The sequence below is a fragment of the Giraffa tippelskirchi genome, chromosome X (assembly GCF_054371585.1).
Source record: "Giraffa tippelskirchi isolate mGirTip1 chromosome X, T2T-mGirTip1v1.2.pri, whole genome shotgun sequence".
NCBI classification, from domain to species: domain Eukaryota; kingdom Metazoa; phylum Chordata; class Mammalia; order Artiodactyla; family Giraffidae; genus Giraffa; species Giraffa tippelskirchi.
Window position 1 is genome coordinate 141,126,756 of NC_137289.1, and position 14,677 is coordinate 141,141,432.

Here is a 14,677-nt window from a genome sequence, read left to right on the forward strand (position 1 = left end):
ACAGCAAAACCAAGAAAGAAGACAATTAAAAGCAAAATTATGCAGTTATAATCTAGAGTCAAGCACATCTCTCTCTCCCCTTATAATGGATAATTTCCACGCTGCTTTATTTATTTATTTATTTTTCTGCTGCTACTTTAGACTGTGGCCTTAAAATTGGGAGGTATAGGCTTAGGTATTCTCTTCCAGTCTGGATGCTGACCTCAAATCTCTTCCTACATTCCCCTCTGGAGGGGAAACATGTTCAGTAGGCTCTGACAGGTGAGAGGAAGAAAATAACTCCAGGAGAACAGGGTGGGGACACTGCACATCAAGGTCTGCTTGATGGAGCTTGAGGTGGCTAGAAGCCACCCAGAACTGACCATGTTCCTGGGGTTTGAGAAATACCACAAAGGAGAAGAGATGCTCCAATTATGTTCCTAAGGACAAAACGTGCACGTTTCAAAGTTTCATCAAGAACTAGTCATGACTTCAGATAAATCCAGCTCAACTAATTTCTAAGGAGACAAGGGCAACTTCTATAAATTATCTTTTCTCGGTCATCTCTACTCACTCTGGGAATTGAACCTCCTCGGCTTCTCTTGGCACTGAGATTGAGGGGATAATTAAAATAACTTCTCTTCCAACCACTTAACAATTTTTCAAATTCCTGATTTCGGAAATCCTAAATAAACAACATTTCTTCCTTTACACAAGCTCTTTTTTCTCTCACCCCTCTCTGCTTAGGACACTCTTACTCATCACTCACTTTTCTGAACAACTTTCAGCAACTCTCAGTCAATTGTCCTGACACCCACTTTACCTCTACACTCCGAAAACACTATTAAAATTACTTGTATCATGAAATTTTACATTTGTTTTTTTCCTTCATTTCACTAATCTTTAAAGCCCCTCAGTCATTAATGCAGTTTTTCCTTTCTGGGGTGCTGTGAGTATACTGTGATGCTTGGCACCAAACAGTCAAATGAATGCTTATGGATTAAAGAATTACGCATGAAAGAATTTGGGCTTAAACTTTCCTGTCCTTCCTATATGTCCATTCTGTTCATAGTTCAATCACACTAGTACGTATTATTTTTTCACTTCATGATATCACATTACACATTTAGTAACTTTCTTATCTTTTTATCATTTGTGGTAGGCAGCTTCTGATACAGCTCCCAATGATTACTGCTTCCTGGCATTCATACTCTTGTGCAATCCCCTCGAGTGTAGGTTGGACCTAGTAACCAATAAAATATAGTAAAAATGATGAGATTCATTTCCAAGATTAGGTTACAAAACACCTAGCATGTATAATTTTCTTTCAGTGTGGGGGTTATACTGTTAAATAAGAATGTTCCTGTCCTCAGAAAACTAGTATCTAGTGGGCAAAAGACATCTAAACAGATAATTACTTGCTTTTATTTCAAGTGATAGAAAACATAAAAGAATGTGTGCATTTCAGGCCTATGCTCCCTGGAACAAGGCAACTCAACCAATCTGAGGAGTGGAGATGTCCTTCTGGGCTTAGGCAGAGTCTTCAAATATATACAAGCATCATACAGGTAAAGAGAAATGGGAAGAAGACATCAGACCAAGAAGATGGAATAAACTAAGGGAATTATCTAAATAAATTTCCCAGAACATTGCCCTTGGTGAAATAGTACTAAACATACTCTTAATAAGTCAACCATTCTTTACAAGAAATGTGTGACCCATTATTATTATGGAAAAACAAAACCAAATGGGAATAATTCACACAACTGGATCAAAGCAATTAGAAACTGGACTTAGGGTAATTTCCTTAAGTGGTTGTAGCCAATACCTTGGTCCATAAAACTGGACTTGTCATCTCTCCTTTATTTATGATCCTTTATTTATGATTCTGAAGTGTATATTAAACTCCCTGAGTGAGAAGATGATCAGGAACCTCACAAATTAATGGCCATACAATTACATTTCTTAAACACTTAGGCCCCTACTTCTCTCAATTAATTTAGTAATTACCACAAAGAACAGCACTGAAGGTGCTTTTAAAACTGAACAAACACCAGTTAACACTAAAGATGTGTAAATAAAACCAGCTTCTAGAGCTGGTTGTACAATTAATTTCTAATCAGACATTAAAAGGATTAATCAAGTAAATACATAATATATTTAAATTCTGGTCTCTCAAGGCTCAACTTTCCTAGCAAAATGTGTTGTTCTTATACATCTGGAAAAAACCCTCCCCCAGCCTTGAAATGAAATACATTTAGACCAAGGGGTCTTTTTTTTTTTTCTACTTTTACAGTAAAAGTAAAAAAATGTTTACTTTTTCAACATGTTTTTTCTCAACAGAAAAATGTTTTCTGTTTCTCAACATGTTTTTTTTTACTTTTACAGTAATCACACTTCATAGCCAATTAGTAACAAGCAAGATATCTTCCTGTGGTTGAGATGAACTAAGTTTATAAGTCTGATGTGGGGCCTAGAACCTTTGTAACAGTGTGAGAACTTCTTTGGTGTTATTGTTCTCCAGTTTGCGGGTGGCCCACTTGGTGGGTATGGGATTTAATTTTAATGTGATTGCGCCCCTCCTACTGTCTTTTTTGAGGTTTCTCCTTTGTTCTTGGACAAAGGTATCTTTTTTTGGTGGGTTCCAGAGCTTCTTTACAATGGCTATTCAACAGCTAGTTGTGATTTTGGTGTTCTCGCAGGAGATTAGCACATGTCCTCCAAATCCACCATCTTGGTATACATCAGACTTCCCAACCTGAATCTGGCAAAGGGACTGGGAATCCCTACGGAATCTGACTTTGAAAGCCAACGGGATTTGATTACAGAACTTCCACAGATCTGGGGAAACAGAGACTCTTGGACGGCACAAACAAAACCTTGTGCTAACCAGTACCTAGGAGAAAGGAGCAGTGACCCCACAGGAGACCTGCCTGTGAATGTTTGAGGGTTTCCTGTGATGGTGTGGGTCAACAGTGGCCTGCCATGGGGACAGGGACACTGGCACCAACAGTCCTGGGAGGTGACTATTGGCTTAAGATCTCTTGGAGGTCACCAATAGCCCTAGCATACAGCCTGTAGACTCCAGGAATGGGTTGACTCAGGACAAACAACTAACAGAGGGAGCACAGCCCCAGCCATGAGCAGACAATTGGATTAAACATTTACTGAGCATCACTCTGCCCACCAGAGCAAAACACAGTTTTCCCCACAGCCAGTCCCTCCCATCAGGAAGTTTGCACAAGTCTCTTATTCTCATCCATCAGAGGGCAGACAGAAGAAACAAGAACTACAGTTCCACAGCCTCCAGAACAAAAACCACAATCACAGAAAGATAACCAAAATGATCACATGGATCACAGCCTTGTCCTGGCGAAAGGGCTTGCATAACTGAGTGAAGCTATAACAAAACCTGATCCACTAGAGAAAGGAATGGCACACCACTCCAGTATTCTTGTATCAGGAGCCCCATGAACAGTATGAAAAAGCAAAAAGATATGACACTAGAAGATGAGCCCCCAGGTTGGTAGGTGCCCAATATGCTACTGGAGAAGAGTGGAGAAATAGCTCCAGAAAGAGAGTGGGACCAAAGCGGAAATGACACTCAGTTGCGGTTGTATCTGCTGGTGAAACTAAAGTCTGATGCTGTAAAGAACAATATTGCATAGGAACCTAATGTGTTAGGTCCGTGAATCAAGGTAAATTGGATGTGGTTAAGCAGGAGATGGCAAGAGTGAACATCAACATTTTAGGAATCAGTGAAATGGATGGGAATGGGCAAATTTAATTGAAATGGCCATTATATCTACTACTGTGGGCAAGAATTCCTTAGAAGAAATGGAGTAGCCCTCATAGTCAATAAGAGTCTGAAATGCAGTACTTGGGTGCAATCTCAAAAATGACAGAATGATCTCTGTTCATTTCCAAGGCAAACCATTCAATACCACAGTAATCCAAGTCTATGTCCCAACCACTAACGCTGAAGAAGCTGAAGTTGAATGGTTCTATAAAGACCTACAGACCTTCTAGAACTAACACTAAAAAAGATGTCCTTTTCATCATAGGGGATTGGAATGCAAAAGTAGGAAGTCAAGAGATACCTGAAATAACAAGCAAGTTTGGCCTTGGAGTACAAAATGAAGCAGGGCAAGGCTAACAGAGCTTTGTTAAGAGAACATGCTGGTCATAGCAAACACCTTCTTCCAACAACACAAGAGATGACTCTACACACGGACGTCACCAGATACTCAATACCGAAGTCAGATTGATTAATACTCTTTGCAGCCAGAGATGGAGAAGCTCTATACAGTCAGCAAAAACAAGCCCGGGAGCTGACTGTGTCTCCAATCATGAGCTCCTTATTGCAAAATTCAGGCTTAAACTGAAGAAAGTAGGGAAAACCATTAGGCCATTCAGCTATGACCTAAATCAAATCTCTTATGATTATACAGTAGAGGTGATGAATAGATTCAAGGGATTAGACCTGGTAGACAGAGTGCCTGAATAACTATGGACGGAGGTTTGTAACATTGTACAGGAGGTGGTAACCAAAACCATCCCAAAGAAAAAGAAATGTAGGAAGGCAAAGTGGTTGTCTGAGGAGGCCTTACAAATAGCTGAGAAAAGAAGAGAAGTGAAAGGCAAAGGAGAAAGAGAAATATATACCCAAGTGAATGTAGAGTTCAAGAGAATAGCAAGGAAAGATAAGAAAGCCTTCTTATGTGACCGATACAAAGAAACAGAGGGAAAAATAGAATGGGAAAGACTGGAGATCTCTTCAAGAAAATTGGAGATACCAAGGGAACATTTCATACAAAGATGGGCACAATGAAGGACAGAAATGGCAAGGACCTAACAGAAGCAGAAGAGATTCAGAAGAGGTAGCAAGAATACACAGAAGAATTATTAAAAAAAGGTTTTAATGACCTAGATAACCATGATGATGTGATCACTCACCTAGAGCCAGACATCCTGGAGTGTGAAGTCAAGTGGGTCTTAGGAGGCATGACAACAAACAAAGGTAGTGGAGGTGATGGAATTCCAGCTGAGCTATTTCAAATCCTAAAAGATGATGCTGTTAAAGTGTTGCACTCAATATGTCATCAAATTTGGAACACTCTGCAGTGGCCACAGGACTGGAAAAGATCAGTTTTTTATCAATCACAAAGAAGGACTATGCTAACGAATATTCAAACTACTGTACAATTGTGCTCATTTCACATGCTAGTAAGGTAATGCTCAAAATCCTTCAAGCTAGGCTTCAGTAGTATGTGAACTTAGAACTTCCAGATGTACAAGCTGGGTTTATATAAGGCAGGGGAACCAGAGATCAAACTGCCAACATCCAGTGTATCCTAGAGAAAGCAAGGGAATTCCAGAAAAAACATCTACTTCTGCTTCATTGACTACGCTAAAGCCTTTGACTGTGTGGATCACAACAAACTGTGGAAAATTCTTCAAGAGATGGGAATACCAGATAACCTTACCTATCTCCTGAGAAATCTGTATGCAGGTCAAGAAGCAATAGCTAGAAGTGGACATGGAACAACGGACTGATTCAAAATTGAGAAGTGAGTTTGTCAAGGATGTATACTGTCACCCTGCTTATTTAACTTATAAGCAGAGTATATCATGAGAAATGCCAGGATGGATGAATCACAAGCTGGACTCAAGACTGCCAGGAGAATATCAACAATCTCAGAATGCAGATGATACCACTCTCATGGCAGAAAGTGAAGAGGAATTTAAGAGCCTCTTGACAAAGGTGAAAGAGAGTGAAAAAGCTGGCTTAAAACTCAACATTCAAAAAACTAAGATCATGGCATCTGGTCCCATCACTTCAAGGCAAATAGATGAGGAAAAAGTGGAAACAGTGACAGATTTTATTTTCTTGGGCTCCAAAATCCCTGTGGACGGTGACTGCAGCCAGGAAATTAAAAGACAGTTGCTCCCTGGAAGGAAAGCTAAAAAGCAGAGAGTCACTTTGCTGACAAAGATCTGTATAGTCAAAGCTATGGTTTTTGTAGTAGTAATGTACTCATGTGAGACTTGGACCATAAAGAAGGCTGAGCACCAAAGAATTGATACTTCTGAATTGTGGTGCCAGAGAAGACTCTTGAGAGTCCCTTGGACAGCAAGGAGATCAAACCAGTCAATCCTAAAGGAAATCAGCCCTGAATATTCAGTGGAAGGACTGATACTGAAGTTGAAGCTCCAATACTTTGGCCACCTAATGCAAAGAGCTGACTCATTGGAAAAAACCCTGATGCTAGGAAAGATTGAGGGCAGGAGGAGAAGGAGCCAACAGAGGATGAGATTGTTGGATGGCATCACTGATACAATGAACATAAGTTTGAGCAAATTCCAGGAGATAGTGAAGTACAGGGAAGCCTGGCGTGCTGCAGTCCATGGGGTCACAAAGAGTCAGACATGACTTAGCGAGTGAACAACAACAAAGTTTATAAGCTTTAAAGGCTGAGTTACTTAAGCTTATTTAGAACAAAGTAAAATGCATAGCCTCATCTATGATATGCCCGATTAAGGCCATGCAACTTGGTAGTCAGACATGTTCCCTGAGGAAGGACTGATGGTGATACAGGGCCACACAAAAACCTGAGATTACAAAGAAGCTAGAGGTGAGAGGGACAGGATCTTGTGAGTTCCTCTCTCTTCTCTCTCTAGCCAAAAGGAGCATGGGGAACCTCTGGGAGATTCTGGGAATCATAATATTGTTTACATGCCCCAACATACACACATACACACACACACTGGGAATCATAATATTGTTTACATGCCCCAACACACACACACACACACACACACACACAAGCATACCTCTACACACACCACAGCCTCCAATACCACAGGCCAGTTTTATATATACTCTACTATAAAAAGATTGATGTGTTTTACATGCAATCTGCTTGCTTGGAATTCTAAACTCAAAATCCCTTTGTATGAATGTAATATTTACTATTTAGGTTCTCTACTATGTATCTGGCAGCTTTTCTACATTATCTCTTGGGACAGCTTCTTGGAGGACCTTCAACCACCATCTAACAAATCTGGCTGCCTGTAGGTGTCATTTTGGAGAGACCATAAGGAGAGGCTATACAAAGGTGGAGATGCCGGAGATCCCCACCTGTTCCAGCCCCAAGCTCTTTGGACTTCCCCAGCATAGGTACTAGACCTAAGAGCGAAAGAGCCTCTGAGATGGCCCCAACATCAGCTACTATGACTGAAACCATTGGATCCCAAGAGAAGCTGTTTACCTAAACCCAGTCAACACTGGTAAGCAAATAAGCCCTTTTGTGGGGTGTTTTGATATCCAGCTACTGATAGCCAGAACAGTCTTTGAATAACAAGAACATCTGCCTTGGTCTCCCGCTATCACACCACTCTTGAGGTCATCTTAGATATGACTGGTCAGCAGCCACATCCCATCCTCCACCTCCAGCACTCACTGACTAGTCCTACTTTGGCTGCATGTTGAGCGTACCAAGACAAGCTTGACAGGTAAAGGACTGTTCTCATGTTAAAGATGAATGTAGCTGCATTCACCTTCCCAAATACATGGGCACCTGTGTTTATCTAATACAGCATCACATGAGCAGTCTAGTCAGCATTTCACACCCAGACATGTAGTTTCTGTGAAACATTCTTCAATTATAGCTTTTACAGCCCCGTGCCCTTAATAGGAACACTCACTTCCAAGCCTTTTCAACAGTTCATTACAGCGTCCTGGAACTATTGCTAAACTTGAATTGGCAATGCAACTTGGAAACTACTACTTCACCAAAAAATGCAGAATATTTTATCTTTTAAGAAAACATCCTAAATTAAAAATTAATCAGTTAGCTCAAGGAGATGTATTTTTCAACTTTAAGAATGTGTTCATATAGCTATGAGAGTTTAAGGTTACAATGTATTCAAGAAGAATTACTTTTGCTTCAGAAAAGAATTTCTGTTATATGCTAGGATATTAAACACACAAGCACATACACACATACAAGAATATACCTGTGGGCAAAATCTAACAAAAAAGAAAATCTGCTTTCCTAAAAGGTAAACAGAAGCTGTGCGAAACTTCCCTCTAGTAGACCACATAAACGAAAAAGACACACAGTAACCAAATTGATAAATGGTGGGTTATCAGAGGAGAAATCAAACTTGATCAGTAAATTTTCCCAGCAGGACCAATGTAATGTGACACAGTAGGAAATCTGCAAGCTCAAGCTGCTAAGTCGCTTCAGTCGTGTCCGACTCTGTGCGACCCCATAGACGGCAGCCCACCAGGCTCCACCGTCCCTGGGATTCTCCAGGCAAGAACACTGGAGTGGGTTGCCATTTCCTTCTCCAGTGCATGAAAGGGAAAAGTGAAAGTGAAGTAGCTCAGTCGTGTCCGACTCTTAGCGACCCCATGGACTATAGCCTACCAGGCTCCTCCGTCCATGGGATTTTCCAGGCAAGAGTACTGGAGTGGGGTGCCATTGCCTTCTCCAGGGAGCACTGCAAAGGCACAAAGCTCACTGCTGTGAATGGCAGGCTGTTTCCCTCTGCAGATCTCTGTGAGAAAATGGGGGAGAACACCTCAGAAAGAAGCACTATAGTTTAAGAGAAAAATCTCATGTTTGTGCTCGGTTCTTTTATTTTCCAAGGCATTTTTGAAATAAATAAATGTGCCCCACTGGGGTGCAATCCCAGCCTGCTAACGTCATGTTTATAAAATCAAGTGGAGAAGAGGTGGCTTTCAAAACAGAACAGTCTTCTGCTTCCCTGTTTCTGCTACCCGCTAGCTGTGTGAACTCACATAAATTACATAATCTCTCTGCTCTTTTATTGTTTTCTGGTAAAATGGGGATTATAAGGCACATGATTGGGGTAGGGGTTAAGTGAGATCATACTGTAAGTTGCCAGTTCTGTGCCCAGAACACACTAGGTATTAAATTACTGATTCATACATTAAGTATTAATATACTTAATTGGTAACACATTTCTTATCAAATATAATTTCATTTTGTAGCATTACCCTTATATTACTATTAATAATATATACATTTAAAATCATTTTTTAAAACTCTCTGATCAAAGGGTCATGAGACCTGGTTCTAATCCAAACTCCGCTCTCTATATGATCTGGGAAAGTTGCTTTCTACTTATTTATGAGCCTCAGTTTCCCTTTGGTTAAAAACAAGTAAATAAAGAGTTTGGATTTGCTGATACTCTCTCCCCTGACAGAAGAACAGAAACACTGTAGCAGTTTAATGACTCTAAGTTCATCTGAGTCTAATTTGTTTTCTTTTTCCAAGAAGGTCGCCTTGAGCAACAAAAGTAAAAATAAACAAGTGGGACTACATCAAACTGAAAAGCTTCTGCATAATAAAGAAAACCATCAAAAAAATGAAAAGGCAACCTACAGAATGGGAGAAAACATTTGCAAACCATATATATGATAAGGGGTTAATACCTAAAATATATAAAAACTCATACATCTTAAAAGCAATAAAACTAACAATCTGATTTTAAAATGGGCAGGGGATCTAAATAGACATTTTTCCAAAGAAGATATACAGATGGCCAACAGATGCATGAAAAGTTGGTCAACACTGCTAATTATCAGGCAAATGCAAATCAAAACCACAATGAGATATCACCTCACATCTATTAAGCCGGCAATTATCAAAAAGACAAGACATAACAATTGCTGGTGAGGATAAGGAGAAAAGAGAACCATTATGCACTGCTGGTGGGACAGTATGGAAGTTCCTTAAAAAATTAAAAAATTGAACTACCATATGCTCTAGGAATTCCACTTCTGGGTTTTCATCCAAAGCAAACAAACAACAAAAAAGATATATGCTACTCCATGTTCACTACAGCATTCTTTACAATAGCCAAGACATGGAAACAATCTAGAAGTCCACTGATGATGAATGGATAAAGAAAATATGGTGTGTATATAAACACAATGGAATATTATTCAGTCATAAAAAGAAGGATATTTTGCCATTTAGAACAACATGGATGGACCTTAAGGACATGATGCTAAGTGAAATAAGTCAGACAAAGAAAGATAAATACCATATGATCTCACTTAATGAGGAATCAGGGTGGGGGGAGGGAAAAAAACCCTGAGCTCATAGATACAAAGAACAGATTGGTGGTTGCCAGAGGCTAGTGAACGGGGTGGACAAAATGGATGAAGAGGATCAAAAGGTACAAATTTCCAGTTATAAAATACTGAAATGCAAACTTAATCTCATTTTCTTACAATCTATTCTAATTCTTCACTACTTTAAAACTTTCCCTATCTCAGACTGTAGAAACAACAAATGACTTCTGAAAGGTTCTAAGTCAGAAAATTGGTAAAAAAAAAAAAAAAAAAATCATCTTTTCTTCAACTCCTTGACGCCCATAAGCAGGAAATTTGTCAAATCCTCTCTTTCTCTCGTCTGAAAAATCAACCATCAACTTAATAATGATAGACTCTGAATACAGTATTCCCATAGATGCTAAAGTTTAGAGCATCCCAGGATGCAGAACACAGTCGCAAATGAGAACCAAGCACCAGCATGTTTTAGCACCTGGTACATCATCTGTCGATTGCCAAAGCACTAAAACCTTGTAATCCACTCTAGGAGAGGCCCCCGGGACATAACTTGCTGCTTATTTTCTCACAAACCTGATATCTTTGATCATCGGGCTTCTCACACCTCAGAGATTTGAAGTTGAGCAAAATTTCAAGAGCCCAGTGTACTAAGAGTAACGATAGCTGATACCTGACAGCCCAGCATGCTGCCTTATACTGTGGTTCCCAATATTCATCCATAGATTTAGAAAAGAAAATTCCTGCTGATTTTCACTCCAGCAAAGCATTTGAGGTTCCTAAATTACTACCCTGAGTTATCATGGAAAGACCATTCTGATTTCACTGTCTGTGTGATGTAAGGAAAATATATGATGCATTTTAGAAACAGTCTCATAAAAAAGTTTTTCAAAGTACAATCTTCAATACCTAGAAAATTACCCATATGAAATAATTTATTCCTTGGAGATGTGATATTGCTGTAGCTCTATACTTTAAAGGCATTAACATATAGAATGCCTGCTGAGTACAAGGCATTTGGGGGATAAAGACTCAAACAACATAGGGGATATTGTTGTTGTTGTGCCCAGGTCACTTTACTCAGTCCAGACATCCATCCCCAGATGCTGTGTTGACTGTTAATGGCTTGCAGCTGCCTCCTTCTCTAAAAAACTGTCATTGTCTGCTTGGAAGCTGTGTCGCTGAGCAGGTAAGGGAGCTTATTTCTACTGACTTCGAGACAAAGATGCACAAAAGCCCCCCATCCCCACATGTGCCTAAAAGAGGAAACAACTTTGCAGAACAATATGTACTCTAGAACTCCTCAAATGATCAGGTTGAAATAGTCTTCAGCTAAAATCACATCCTTGCTTGATTCCTTCCTTTGTCCAGTCCCTTCCCTCCCAATCCTCTTTTCCTGAGAACATTTCCTCGATAGGGTATTTGCAAAAGAATTGAAATCTCAGATCTACTTCGTCTTCTTTTTTTTTTTAAAGGTTTCTTCTTATTATTTTATTTATTTTAAGCCGTGTTGGGTCTTTGTTGCTGTGTGGACTTTTCTCTAGCTGCGGAGAGCAGGGGCTACTCTCTAGTGGTGGTGCATGGGCTTCTCATTTCAGTGGCTTTTCTTGTTGCGAAGCACAGGCTCTAAGGCACATGGGCTTCTGTAACTGTGGCACATGGGCTTAGTAGTTGTGGCTCCCGGGCTCTAGAGCACAGGCTCAGTAGTTGTGGAGCAGGGGTCTAGCTACTCCGTGGCATGTAGGATCTTCCCAGACCAGGGATAGAACTCGTGTCTCCCACACTGGCAGGCGGACTCTACCACTGAGCCACCAGGGAGGCCCCTCAGGGTGTACTCCTGAAGAATCCAACCTAAGAGAGACCTACATGCTTCTCTCATGAATATAAGCAATATATTAAACTCAGCTCAACACTAACTGAACACTGACTGCATGTTGAAAATTAGAAATGAAAGAAGATATAGAGATTATGTTCATTCTCAGCTAAGATAGAATAACAGGCACCAGATTTGCTTTCTTGCCAAAAGAAAAAATGGACAAAAGGTATGAAAAATGGTTTTCATGATGTCATCAGGCAACAAAAGACAATGATCTTAAATAAATGAGACAAACCCCATGATTTCCCCAGCTTACTGCATAGTGAAAGGAACCCAGGACAGTCCTGGCAGACTCCTGAGTTGAGAACACAGAGCTGGGAGGCCAAGGCAGTAAAAGTGATCAGGCCAGAATACCAAAGATGAGAAGGCTACATAGGAAGAGAACTTGGGAAATCTGCAGAGGGTGCCCCTTGAATATTCAACATATGAGTCAGCACATGCACATGAGGAAAAGGACACCAGAGAAGTTTAAAGGGAGAAATCCCTGGAGATCACACAGGGCCAAAAACAGCAGCCATTTCTCAGGCTTGTTGGAAAACATAGTTCATAGGACACTGGGTAGATTACTAAAAAGGGTTTTACCTCAGCTGTGAAGGAAAAATAGCACCAGACTACAGAGCACTCTGATCTCACCTAATGAAAATTAAAAGCAAGACTCAAAAGCATCAAACTGATTTTAAGTAACTTAACTGCATCCCAGAAGAAAGCTTAATAATATTTACACTAATCCAGAAATATACAGCACCCTACAAGGTAAAATTCACAATGTTTGACTTCTGGTAAAAAATTACCAGGTGTGCAAAGAAGCAGAAAAATGACCCCAAATTAGAAAAAAACAATCAATTAAAACTGGCCCAGAAATGTCACAAACGCAACAATTAAAAATTTATTTAAAGGAATTACCTGGTGGTCCAATGGTTAGGACTCTGTGCTCTCACTGCCGAAGGTCTGTGTTCAACCCTTGGTTGAGGAACTCAAGTCCTACAAGCTGTGCCATACAGAAAAAAAAAAAAAAGTTGTTTATAACTATGTATGTTCAAAATACAGAAGAAAAATTGAACATGTTAAATAGAGACAAGAAAGATTTGAAAAAGATCTGGTTTAAACCCCTAAAAATTAAAATTATACTCAATGGAATTCGTGGCAGGTTCGATACTGCAACGAAAATATTGGTATACTTGAATATTCAGCAATAGGAACAATCCAAAATGAAATACCTAAGAACAGAGCATCAGTGGTCTGTGAAATAACTTCAGATGGACAAATATATATGTAATTGTCATCTCCAGAGAAAGAGGAATGGAGAGGACAGAAAACATATTTGAAGAAATAATGGACAAAATTTTTCAAATTGCTGAAGACTATAGACCCACAGGTTCAAGGAGATGAACAAACCACAAGTATAAGAAACATGAACAAAACCACAGTAAGTTACATCATAATCAATTTTTAAAAATCCAGTGATAACAAGAAAATATTAAAAGCAGCCAGAGGAAAAAATACATATTAACTACAGGGGAACAAAGATAATGATGTGGAGATTTCTTGTCATGAACAATGCAAGCCAGAGGACAGTGGAGTAATATCTCTAAGGTACTGAAATAAAAAAACTGTCAACTAGAATTCTAGACCCAGCAAAGATATCTTTTAAAAATGGAGGCAAAATAAGGACTTTTTTCAGGCATATAAAAGATGAAAGAATTTATTATAAGCAGGTCTGTATATAAGAAATATTAAAGAAGGAAAGTTATAATAGATGAAAAGTTTGATTTATACAAACAAAGAGCACTGGAAATGGTAACTATATGGGTAAATTTAAAGAAATCTTCTCATTATGTACATCTCTTAAAAGATAATCAGTCACTTAAAGCCAAAATAATAAAAATGTATCTGGGGATGTATAACATAGGTAGAGGGCTTCCCTGGTGGCTCAGACATAGAAATAAAATATGTGAAAACAAAAGCACAAGAGTCAGGAGGGGAGAAATGGGATAGGTAGTAAGGTCTTTATACTATATAGAAAGCAGTATAGTATCACTTGAAAGCAGACTGTGGTAAGTTAAAGATATATTATAAACTGTAAAGCTACTATTATAATAACACACAAAAAGTTTTAAAAGTCACAAAGGAGATAAAATAGAATCATAAAAATTAATCAATCCAAAAGATGGGAGAAAAGAGGAAAAAGAAGCAAATAATAGATGGGAGAAATAGAAAATAAATAGAAAGATGGTAGATAAAAACCCAACCATACCTGTAATCACATATGTGGTGGAAAGACTCTAAGATGGTCCCCAATTATCCGTCTCCTTGTATTCATGCTTCTGTGTAATCCTTTTCTGTGACTTGATCCTAACCAACAGAATATATTGGACTTCTCTGGTGGCTCAGAAGGTAAAGAATCCACCTGCAATGCAAGACACCCAGGTATGTTCCCTGGGTCAGGAAGATCGCCTGGAGAAGGGAATGGAAACCCACTCCGGTATTCTTGCCTAGAGAATTCCATGGACAGAGGAGCCTAGTGGGCTACAGTTCATGCAGTCGCAAAGAGTCGGACACTAGTGAGCAACTAACACAAAACAAATAGAATATAGGATGTCACCTACATGACTACTACATTAAACAATAATTTCCATCTTGCAAGCAGACTCTCTCTATTGACTATTTCTCTTGCTAGCTTTGATGAAGTAAGCTGTCATGAAGAAGTCCACATGGCA

General features: G+C 39.4%; 1 protein-coding gene across 2 annotated transcripts in view; it reads right to left on the reverse strand.

Annotated features, from left to right (window-relative positions):
• Positions 1-14,677, reverse strand: part of LOC145536252 (uncharacterized) — a 241,829-nt gene that overhangs the window by 78,363 nt on the left and 148,789 nt on the right. Inside the window, exons 5-7 of one of the 2 annotated variants that reach the window (XR_014075723.1) lie at positions 14,215-14,367; positions 12,864-12,948; positions 151-1,222 (exon numbers count right to left, since the gene is read on the reverse strand). The gene's annotated coding sequence lies outside the window, so the exon portion shown is untranslated. Of the gene's footprint in view, positions 1-150; positions 1,223-12,863; positions 12,949-14,214; positions 14,368-14,677 lie in introns of those variants that run through there. The other variant, XR_014075721.1, reaches the window with a different exon arrangement.